Source organism: Pelodiscus sinensis, chromosome 13 (assembly GCF_049634645.1).
Source record: "Pelodiscus sinensis isolate JC-2024 chromosome 13, ASM4963464v1, whole genome shotgun sequence".
Classification (NCBI taxonomy): domain Eukaryota; kingdom Metazoa; phylum Chordata; order Testudines; family Trionychidae; genus Pelodiscus; species Pelodiscus sinensis.
Genome location: NC_134723.1, coordinates 22,509,711 through 22,522,210, shown reverse-complemented (window position 1 = coordinate 22,522,210; position 12,500 = coordinate 22,509,711).

The window sequence follows — 12,500 nt, the reverse complement described above, 5'->3', positions numbered from 1 at the left end:
GACTTGGGAAGTTTTTAAGAAAAAGCCTATAGCAACAAGATATTTGTAAAGGTCCCTTGTGGGTCCCCACCTTCTGCACTCAGAATGGGGAACAGCCTTGACACTTTGCTTGCCATTCATTTTGTTTTCCAACTGCTTTCTCTATCTTTTTAATTGGACACTTTAACCTTCTTTTTCAGGTTTTCCATTACTCTCTCAAGGGCCATATTTTTATATTATCTATTGCACACATGTACGTTCTGTCAAAAGAACATTAACATTGCAAAGACAAGTGATGGGGCAAGTGGGAGTAACTAATATGGGACTTTATTAATAAAGCTGTAAAGGAGGATATTGTAACTAATGCAAATCAACATTGGTTTATGGAAAGTAGAACCTGGTCAAATGAACTTGATAGTTTTTTTAATGAGATTATAATTTTGGTTCTTAAAAGCACTAGCATTGGCTTAGTATATCAGACACCTTCAAGGCATTTGACATAGTACATGACAAAAGCCTAGAATTATATAAAATTAATATGGCACATAAATGGATTAAAGCTGTCTGACAGATTTCAAAATGTATCTAAACAGGGACTCCTCATCAAGCATATGTTTCCAATATGATTTTGCAGGGATTGGTCCTTGGCCCTGTGCTATTTAACTTATAATCCATGACCTGATAAACCACTGATAAAATTTGCAGACAATACAAAAATTAAGGGGAAAGGTCAATAAGTAAGAGGAGAGGTCACCCATGCACAGCTATCAGGATTGGTTAGTAAACTGGAGGCAAGCAAACAATATGGGTTTTAATGTGACTAGCCATAAAATGTATACAGTACATGTAGAAACACAGATGTTGGCCATAATTATGAGATGGAGGACTAGATCCTGGGAAGCAGTGATTCTGAAAAAAGATTTGGGGTTTGTGGTGGGTGGGAAATCAGATGAACAAGAGCTCCCCTATAGTGATTCTGTGCCACTAAAGGGCCATGGGTGCACAAGCATGGGAATCTCAGCTTGGCACAGAAAGGTTAATTTACTACAGTTTGGTACTGGGGCAACCGTTTCTGGAATATTGCGTTCACTTCTGTGTCCAGACTTCAGGAAGGATGTTAATAAATTAGAAAGGATTCAAAGAAGAGCCAAAAGAATATTTCAAGTTTTAGGAACTGCCTTAGTGACAGAGTCAAGGAATTCACTTAAGAAAGAGAAAGTTAACTTAAGAAAGAGAAAGTTAAGGGGTGACTTGATGAAGTACCTACACAACAGTATTTGATAATGGGCTCTTCAATATAGCAGACAAAAGTAAAACAAATGTGACAGAATATTTCATATTCTTTATGGAAATATGCTTATGAATATGCTTAACTGAAATGCTTTATGCAAATTAATTCTTTTAAGGTACCGTTGGAAAGTTTGTAATCTGCTGAATGATTTGTGTGCATGCATCATTCTTGTATTACAAGTTAGAAATAGGAAGTACAAACCTCTTTAGATATGCTAAGTGAGGGCCATTAGTAGACTCAAGGTGCTTAATGGCCTAGAACACCGGTCAATGATCTATGAATAGTGTTGTTCTTCCAGTAAATCTAGAGCAGTTCTCAAACTTTTTGGAGCAGGATGGGCCATGGACAATGCAAACCTTTCCATGGTCTAGCAGATGCTAATGGAAACTCGTCATTAATTATATAATTTCTCTTGAGCCATTTTCCTATGCTGCAATAAGGAGAATTTTAATTTAATTTAATTTAACCACTAAGAAAGAAAATATTAATCAAAACTATTAAACAGGTTAAGTGGTAAACCAACATGAGAAAGTTAAAGCAAACTTTATTTAAAATGAAGTCAAATATTAATTTATGTCCAATACAAAAGGTTTCAACATTGTATTTATTTATGGTAGGGATGGGAAACCTTTTTTGGGTCAGGGGCCACTGACCATTGGGGGGGGGGGAAACAGTCAGGGACCACACAAGTGAGAACAACCCCTCACTTATATGGCCCACAACTGACATCTCTCACTCCTGTGGTTTTCCAGCCCTGGGGCGGGTGAGGCAGGTGAGGAACAGGGAGAACTGAGGTTCACGGCTTCCCAAAGGCCATATTAACTCTTCAGGGGGTCCACAAAATCCACTAACCTGCAACCCCCTAGGCTTTGGGGTGGCCAATAATGAGTGATTCAGTGTCTGGGATGGTGCTGCCAGCAAGTGGGATAGGGATGGGCATGTAGGGTCTGAGCAGGAGGTGGACGGTGCAAGGTCTTGCCAGGAAGAATGGTGCAGGAACTGGCTGAGAGTAGAGTCTGGCCAGGAGGGAGGGTGCAGAAACAGGATGGGAGTTGGGTGCCCCGACAGGGGGATGATTCGTGTGCATGTATCATTGCAGGAGCAGGCTAGTGGTGTAGGGGAGTCAATGGGGTGGGTAGATGAGGAGGTGGGGTGCAAGATCTGGGCATGAGGAGAAGGGGGGCACTTACATGCCTTTGCATGCCTCTCAGCTTGTAAGCACATGTCCCAGGCACAGCTTCCCACTGCTCCCATTGGCTGGATTCCAGCCAATGGGAGCAGCGGGGAAAGTCTCCAGGCAGCATGTCTGTATACCTCTGCGCCTGCAGTTGGGGGAGGTGGAGCTGCTTCTTGGCTCCACTTTTTCCCTGCAAGCTGGATTCAGCGGGGAAGCTTGGGGCTTACCACCCAGATGCACAGAAACATGAATGCTGGAAACATCTAAGTCTGAATAGGGAAAAGGATCAGACGCAAGGTGGGAGGCTTTCCAGCTTCTGAGAAAAGATTATTAGAACTAATATTAGGATTAGAAATTACATGTAATACATTTCTTAGAATGTTAGGCTTCATTTTTTTTTTAGTTTGCTTAATAACTTACTTTGATCTGTCTGCTATCACTTGTAACCATTGAAATCCTACTTTTTATACTTAATGAAATCTCTTTAGAAACCCAGTGTAAAAATTGTTACCTGGATGGAGGGGAACCACAGCTGTGTATCTCTATATTTCATTAATAAAAGGAGACAAACAATTTGAGCTTGCTCTGTATAAAACTGTATACTGAATCAGATGGATTTACCTGGGGTTCTGTGCATCTGGGTGTTGTGACAAAGGTCGCTGAGCCTTTCAAGAGTTTAGATGATCTCAGTGTCTTTGTTGCTCTGCTGTGGGCTGTGATCCCAATTCTGTGCTAGCTCTGGAGTAGATGAGATGTTCTAGATCAGCAGGACTGAGTGATGAGCACCCCAGAAGACAAATAGGCAGACTCAGTGGTTTTTCAGCACAGCACATGATAGCATCAAAGAGATCTCTGTGACCAAACCCATCACAACAAGATCTCATGGCTGGAAATTGAAGCTAGACAGACTAGAAATGAAATGAACAATTTTATTTTTGAAAAATAAAGATAATTAACAGTTGGGACAATTTTCCAAGAGTCATGGTAGAGTCTCTGTCACTGGCATTTAAAAAAATATCTAATCTTGATTTTAAAGATTTGTTCTTTTGGAAGTTCTATAATCTGTATTGTGCAGAAGGCCAGACACAACATGATCACATGGTCCCAACTGGCCTTGGAATTGATCAATTGAGTTAGTAAGGAGAAAAACCTGAAAAAGGATCAACTATTCTCTCTGTAGGGAGCACCAGGTTTCAGAGAAGGGGATGATCAGGGAGACCAGAATGAAGTACACACAGTGGTGGGATAGAGTAAGCTCTGAAACCGAATCCTGCAATTTAGGAGTGGGACAGCAAGCAAACAAAAGTACAGGCAGAGAAAGATGTGGAGTGACCTGATAAGAGGGGAAATGAAGGGGCTTGAGAAATTCAGTTTGAATGTTAATTTAATAAAACTGAACCTGAGAAGGGCATGAACCAAAGGGTTAGTGAGTTATTGACGAAGCCCCTTGACAAGAGAAGCTGAGGCACGTGGCTGCTCACAGGGATGCCCTGAAAGGGCACACAAGAAGCAACCACTCAATGGCAGCGTAGTGTTCTTTGCCTTCTCAGTGCTGAGTAGCACACAGCCATATGGTCTTATGGTCCTTTCCCCAAAAGGAATCATCATATTTTGTTCTAGTACAGCCAGGGACCATGACTGTACCTAAGTCATCAGAATCCCTAGAGAGCTGTTTAGTCCCCAGTACCCTATAGTCTTAATTGTCACAGCTAAGGTCAGTCAACAAAGGGCTCAATAATTATCCATATCACCAATTGTTTTTGTTATGCAGGTTTTGCTTTGGAATGGAGCTAAGACCCTGCAGTTGTTTCAGAGAGGCCACCACAAGGGGATGACAAATCAGGAGGAAGTTTCTAGAAAACTATTGTCCAACTGTCTGCATGTAGAGGAAAGGGGAAGTTCTACAGCAAACATTCACACCAACTCTACTGGCTCCAGTCACAGCCGATTTCACAAAGAGCTTCCATGAACCAGTCAGTTTTAGTAATAGATTTTGGCTGTTAACTAGAGACATCAGTTTCTCAATGTATAATACTATGAACTATCAGTCTCTCCCATGTTTACCAAATCAGGACAATAACTCACAAAACCATGGCCTTCATTCCAGCTAGTGAAACAAAAACCTAATGCAAATCACTCAACTCTGGCCATGGTTTCAAGGCTTTTTAGTCTGCTTCATACAGCTGTGATGCATCAGTATTTCTCTTAAAAATTAGTGTGCATAGTGGCTGATACCACCTACCCCCTGATGCCATGGCTGATGAAACCCTACACCGGCCACCTGGATGCGAGCAAGGAGCAGTTTAATGCTCATCTTAACTTGGCTCGCAACCAGGTGGAATATGCATTCAGGCTTTTAAAAGGGAGATTCTGGTGCTTGCTCACACGGCTGGACATGGGGGAACGCAACATCCCTGAGGTGGTGGCCACGTGTTGCGTTCTCCATAACCTGGTGGAGAGGAAAGGGGAGGCCTTCCTACCAGGGTGGAGTACAGGTGCTGATGGTCAGGAGAGGCACTTTGACCAGCCCCAGACAACTGCCATCTGCCAGGCTCGCCAGTCTGCTGTTCGCATCCGGGAGGCCCTACGGGAGCAATTCTCAAATGGAGGCCACTGACTCTCCTGAGGGGCTCCTGTCTGGGGGCTTGGCCCTGGCCCAATACAAGCTTCCTTTCTCAACCCTTATCTTGACCCTGTTTGTAGAAATAATAAATATCAGGGTTTGTCTGAAAAGAATAACTTCTGTTTTATTGTTATAAATATCCATAACTGAAAGAATGTATAACTGTTGCAAACATAAAAAAGGTTTTGTTTATTTTTGATGGAGAAAGTGTACTTTCATGACAAACTATGTACAATAAACATTTTCTTAAACACAATGTTTGGTATTTAACTGGGGTGATGGGGGTGCTTGAAACCTGGAGAGGGGAAGGGGATCAGGTTGCACAGTGCTTGCAGTCTCCTGCTGGTGCCTCATGTTCGGGATCCACCATGGCCTCGGGATCGGGTGGAGCGACTGTGTTGGCTGGACGACAGAGGGTAGGTGCACTTGGGTCTGGGAGGCCTGGGGGAAAAGAGGGGCTGGGGAACTGGGGGAGGGGGGGCTGGGGGAGAGGGAAGTACAAGGGGGGAAAGGGATGGTGCTGTGGAAGAGGGGTTTGGTAGGGCAGGCTCATGGGGTGCTGGAGGAGCAGGACCAGGCACAGGAGCAGGCAAGCACAGACCTCCCTGAGAGTGGCACACAGGGACGTGCGCTGCTGGACAAGTTCCTCCATCAGCCGGGCATGCCACCGAGCCTCTGCCTCCACCCTCTCTCGCAGGATGGTGTTGAGCTCCTGCACGGCCGCCACATGCTGCCTCTGGATGTCTGCACAGACACGCCTGTGTCTACGGCTCCCATGTCCCCGGGGTTGGAGATGGGGCTGGGATGCTGTGGCCCTCTTGCACAGCTGGTCTGACTGGAGGAAGTGAGGAAGACACAATCGGTCATGTGTGCAACAGCTGTCCAAAAGGGCATGCCCTCTCCTTCAGACAGAGAACTCAGACATTCTGAAGGTAACACCATGTGTGACCTGGGCATCAGCCTGAGCATCACAGAGGTCCCGAAGTGCCAATGGGACCTCACACTGACAATCCACCTGGGTATGTTCTGGACATGGTTTATGCCACCCTGTGGCACACCCCCATGTGTCACACTTTACCCCTGAATATGTTGGCACATGCACAGCCAGCTGCATGATGTCCAGGGTGATCATTACAGGTTTCCCTTGTGCATCACCCACTGTGCACCCACCTTCCCCACCCTATGTGTTACACGACCTCACTGCACTCACCTGCTGCTTCATCTCCAGCATCAGATGACACCTGGGAGGCCTCTGGGGTCTGGGTGATTGGCTCCAGAGTGAGGGTCATGGTCTCCTTGCTGTCCTCCTCCTCCGGCAACATCTCCCCGTCTCCAGACTCCCTGGACTGCTCTAGATCCTGCTCTGGCTCGTCTACCACAGGGTCCCCCAAGCCAGACTGGACGAGACGCAGTGGTGTGCGTGCTTCCCCACCACCAAGGATCTGGGCCAGCTCCGAATAATAGGGGCAGGAGCGGGGGGCTGCCCCAGAATGGGAGCTCTCCTCCCTGGCTTTTACGTAGCCTTGGTGCAGCTCCTTCACTTTAGAGTGCACCTGGTCCTGGGTGTGGGATTGGTGCCCTCTCTTAGCCAGGGCCTCTGCCATGCGGCCAAAAATGTCCGCATTTCGCCGCCTGGTGTTCAGGGCTTGTAAGGCCTCCTCCTCTGACCAGAGCTTCAGAAGGGTCTTGAGCTCTGGCCCAGACCATGCCGGTGCCCGGCGTTTGGAGCCCCTGGTTGGATCCCCAGAAGGCTGTCTGGAAGGGCCAGGAGGGTCTTGGGACTGGGACATGGCTACACTGGAACAGCCATGTGCTCTGGCTGTGAGGGTGACTGTCCCTTTAAAAGATGGCTGCAGACAGGAACCAGAGACATGAAAGGAATACCCCAGATTGTCCACCAGGGTGTCTTCCTGGAGGCCTTATTTTCAAAAAAATGTGCTCCCCGCGTCCACACACACTTATTTTCGACGGATCTCAGTCGAAAAAGGCGTTCTTCCTAGTGAAATGTGGAGTACCGCCGTCGAAAGAAAAGCCGCAATCTTTTGATTTAATTTCGAAAGAACGTGGCTGTAGTCTAGATACAGGTGAAGTTTTTTTGAAAAAAGGCTACTTTTTTTTGAAAAAAAAAAAACCTACAGTCTAGACATAGCCCTAGAAAGAGCTAAGGAGGGCAATCTAAAATGGAATTAAAAACAAGTTGTACTGTAATTGACTGCAATATCATACAGGGGACCCTGGCTGACTTCCCAAGAGGTCAAACCACAGAGGCAAGTATTGGACAAAGATTCAGTGTGGACATGGTTACCTTATAATGATGCTGCCACAACACACAAAGAATTGGTGACCAGTTGTCCTGTCCTGGCATACTGTGATGTGAACAAAGAGAAACCAACAATGTGATGACAGTGAAACAGAGCTTGGTATTGGGGTATGTTTCCCACAGACATTATCACATCAAGACTGCAATCCCCAATGGGAAGAAGATACACCCAAATGAAAAGGAACATATTGCTAGTGCTTCAGAATGAAGAGTCTGTTATTGGAACAGAACATTTCAATGTTCCTTTTCAAAATAACTTTTCATTTTTAAATTTTTTAAATAATGATTCTCAACATCATGTCTTGATCAACCCCAAAATTCTACTTCATAGGAAGTTCCAGGTTCCTTCCCCTTCAGATTTAGAACAAACTTTTAAATCTCAGTATTTTTAATTAAACAGAAATTCCAGTTACCCAACAGTTCTAATGCCATGTGTGCTGGGCAGAGAGGCACAGACAGAGTACAATTATGTAGTCTGTTATCACATTGTATACAACTCAGTGGGTCAGTATGGTCGTTCCTTGTTACTAGGAAATAAACCACCATAAAGTTGGTATTGAAATAGAAGGAAATGCCCATGTAACTAGCTGTGACATTTCATTTCTCCCGAGATTTAGTACAGAAACCTTGTCTTAAGAAAATCCTAAGAAAAAACAAGGGGACTAGATGGTGAAAGGGACTGTAAACATGGTGACTGCTGCTTAAAGGGGGAAGAAAGGATGGTAGAATTGTTTCATATAAACCAGGAAATGGAGTCTTTCACCTTTGGGACACAGTCATTCCAGGCTTAATGGGAACTGAGATCTGGGGAAGCACTTTTGCCTATTCTCCAGGCTACTACACTAGGCCCCACAATCCCTTGCGGAAGAGAGCCTTCTATTCCAATACTCGCAGCTCACCAATACCAATAATTGAATAGACTAGCACCTTACCACACTTTTTCAGAGCACAGGGTGTTGTGTGGGATTATATTCTGTGTCACTCCACCTTATTCTCTGTCATTGTACCTTTGAGCTCACTCCCCATCATTTGTCCCACAGACATCTCCATGTCTTTGTAATCCCTTCCCATTCCTGAAATGGTGGCCATTTTGCAGTGATGGAGCATTTTCAGAGGTCCAACAGACCTTCTTAACATATTTACTCTTTTTGGGAAGGGGGGGCTAAGCAAAAGGATCAGGAGCCTACCCCAAAAGGGACTCCAGAAACTGAGACTTTCAGTGGAACTGCAAACATAGGACGATGCAACAGTTCCCATAAGCTTTCAAAACTTCAGAATTATCATTTGACAATGCAATGTTCAGAGAGAATTTTCAGCAGCTCTCTGGAAAACTTCCCAGTGTAGTGGTGTTTTGCAATTTTACTATAATGTGCTATTTTGTCCCTTACCCACTACCTCATACAGAAACAAATATTCAAAGTTAACCCTCATTACTTAAAAACAGAAAGCTACTATCCTGCATCTGCTAGAAATTGATAGGACTCACTTTATTTTTGCGGTTTCAACACTAAGATCCATTTTCCCCTCATCAAAACATCTTTTCAACATATCAGTCAGTTCCCATACCAGACCAACTCTGTTGCAATCCTTTTTATCTCCTAAACACATACTTTTACATGCAGAGTTAAAAAAAAAAAAAGGCATGACAAACTCTGTACTAATTTTACAATCCCAGAATTAAATTGCTTCAGCTCATGTTCCTCCCTTGCTACTCAACACCCACTTCCGGCATATGCTGGTGCCTGGAAACTTGCACAAGTTTATACATCTCCAAGACCTCATCACCAGCAAGAATGGTCAATATTTTCTGTTTTCATTTTTAAACCTAGGATTTTTGGCTCTGGCTTTGTAAACACAGCCTCAAGAAAAATGTGGAGAGAAAAAAAAAAAGCAAACTTGATCTCAACCCCGTTATTGGATAAATACTTGGTCACCCTGTTAATGGAAGGTACACTTAACAATGGATGAGCTCCAGGAAAGATCAGTAGCAGTAAGTGAAGATTTTCAAATCAAAATGATACAAGAATATCCACACTTCCTGAACTGTGTGGTTTGAAACTGTACTAGAACAATGTGGTTTTGCCACTTCCAGCCAAATCTAGAGATTGCAAAAGTCTGTAAAAATGGAACAAACCAAAGAAAACCAAAACCAACCAATTAAACTTTTTCAAATAAAAGAGCCCAATGGGCCAAAACCTAACAAATGCAGGGGTTGGCAATAATGTTTGATGGGTAAGTGATTAAGTGCTTCACTTTTCTATGGAGGAGGTTCAGGGTCTGGAGATTGGGTGCAGAAGGGAGCTCCAGGTAGCGGACTGGAGTACAGCAGAGGATGGGGGTGGGAGGCGGGAGGGTCTGAAAGGCAGTTAGGAGAAAGGAGAGGGTTGTGACCTAAGACAGGGGTGCAAGTTTCTGGAGGGGGTATAGGTGCAGAAGATGCTGACCTGGGGGAAAGTGTGCAGGAGGTACAGTACTTTGGGTTTGGACCTGGGGTAGGGGATTGGGATACAACAGTGGGTGCAGGGTCAGGAAGGGAGTACGGGCGCAGGAAAGGATTCTGGCTTGGGAGAGAGATGTTGGATCTGGGAAGGAGTTGTGACCTGGGGAAGAAGAGGATACAGAGGATTTGGGACCTTGGGGCAGGGAATTTGGGTGTGTGGGGGGAAGGGGGGTGCCAGATGCAGGATTAGGTGCTTACCTAGGTGGCTCCCCACCCAGCAACCCAGTGGGATCTTCCCCAGGCCACTCAAAGCAGTAGGCTGCTGGGGCCACAAGCTTCTTGAGGCAGCATGGGGAGACTGTGCATTATGCCCGTCACTAGCATAATCACTGCAGCTCCCACTGGCTGATTCCATGGGCCATATTTTGCCCATCCTTGAACAAGAGCTATGGACTCTACACACCTAACAACCAGCAGTTAAAGATATAAACATGAAAAATCACCCAGGTACAGGACAGCTGAAAAAGTTGGCTTAAGCTGCTCTTTTGGAAAGGCACACCCCTAAAAACAGCCACCTCTTCCCTTAATTCAAGACTTTGAGAACAGAAGGTGCACTAAACCAGCTTCTGATAGGCTAGAGTTGCATACAACTCTACTTGAAAAATATGGTATTTGGTGTCATTAGTCACTATCCAAATAAGTGTGAAACTGTTCTGCTTAGGCCTATCATTAAAACAGCTTGGCTTCTTTATCGGGAAAATACTATTGTGATTCAGGATATTTTAAACTATCAGGCTTTCAAGTTATTTACAAATATAAAGTAAAGTTACTTCACAGCAAGTCCATTAGGAAGAATGGCAATTACATCAGATTACCAAAGTGGTTCCTTTGTCTCCAGAGAGCCTTCACAGTTGTTTTGCTGATTCAGGATATAATCTGTTTAAAGACTACAGGCCATATCCAGCCTACACACAAGCAGGTTACAAGTTTGATAGTAGTGGACAAGCATTAAGTTATACCAGTGACTAAATGTGGCTCTACAGCGGGGTGGGTGATAATTTTTGATGGGGGAGGCCACTCCAAGGCTTTGGAAAACGGTCAAGGGCCACTCTCTTCCTTGACACCAGTGGAGGTGTGGGGTCTGGGATGGAGGTTGGGCGCAGAAGGGAGCTTGGGGTAAGAGACTGGGGTGCTGGAGGGAGTGTGGGGTCTGGGAGTGAGTTTGGGTGGAGACAGTTGTGACCTGGGGCAAGGATTGGGATGCAGGGATGGGGAGAGGGTATGGGTTCAGAAGAGGGGCAGAGGGTTTTGCTTATATGGAGTAGGGGGCAGTGGGTTGGGGATGGAAGGGGCTGGGATGCCAGAGGCAGGCTCTGGCCAGGACACTTACCTGGCAGGAACACAGGTTTCTCAGGCAGCCTCCTTTGCCTGCCCCTTCTCAACACAGACTGCAGGGGGCATGTGCATGGGTAAATAAACGCCTGAGGAGACAGGGGAGTCATGCTTCACATGTTGCCTGTTCTTCAAACAGGAAGCTCCAATTGGTTAGAAACCAGCCAATGGGATTCTGCTGAGTGCAGATGCAGTGTATGAAGCCTCTATCTCCCGCCCCCCCCCCCACCCCTTTACAACTATGAAATACAGACAAAACAGCCAGCAATTGCTTTTTTGAGCAGCATTTTTTTTTTGGGGGGGGGGGGGGAAGGGAGAAGGGACTGCAAGCAAGGAGTCTCCTTGAGGCTCCCTGCTGCATCAACAGGCCAGATCCAGTGGCTTTGCAGGCCGGATCTGGCCCGCAGAACATATTTTCCCAGCCCTGCTCTGTATCATAGCTGATCTCAGGCAGTGGCCAGCAGGACAGTACAGGATGGTGATTTCAGTGCTCAGGGAAAAAGATACGTGACATCACACTTGTTTTATAATATCCAACATGTGAATTGGTTTAAAGGCACTGAACACATTTTTTACAGGAGAAAATATAAGAATCTAATATAATCATTAGGCAGAGATTTGAGAATAAAGAATATTGGCTCAAGACAAATTTCTGTCAAAGATATGCAAATTTCCCAGCACCCTGTGCTTAGCTATAACTGAGGGCAGAATCTGGCCCAGCCTACAAACAGCTACATGAACAGGAAGATACCATGGGTGGAAGAGAGCATGTTTAGGAATTGTTTTAAGTTCGTGAAAATTTCTAGAGCCTGCACAGATACAACATTTGCATGTTTATCCACAAAAATGAGCTACAGATATCCACATTCATGGATATAAAGCACATATTCATGGATTTCCAAAGACTCTAAAAATCACCCTTTGACTCAGTGTTGGCTCACTTGAGGCAAAACGAAGTTCAAACTTTGTAACTACAAGCACAGGAAAAATGCTCAGGCAAGGTAAATTTCTGGACTTCTGTTACCTTCTGGACTTCTGTGATCCCCAGCTAACGAAAACAAGTGCCCCATGCGTATGCTATGTGCAAGTTATGCCACAGGAGCCTCCGTACATTATGATGCATAGGAAACAAGTTAACTATTAGAACACTTAAGACTCTGGTCAAGGGATGATTGTTTTCCTATGGAGAACAGTATTTTTAACATGGAATATTGCTTTTTATCAAGTTAACAATCTCGCCTACATTAGTAGGGGCAAATCTAAGATTAGAAAAAAAAA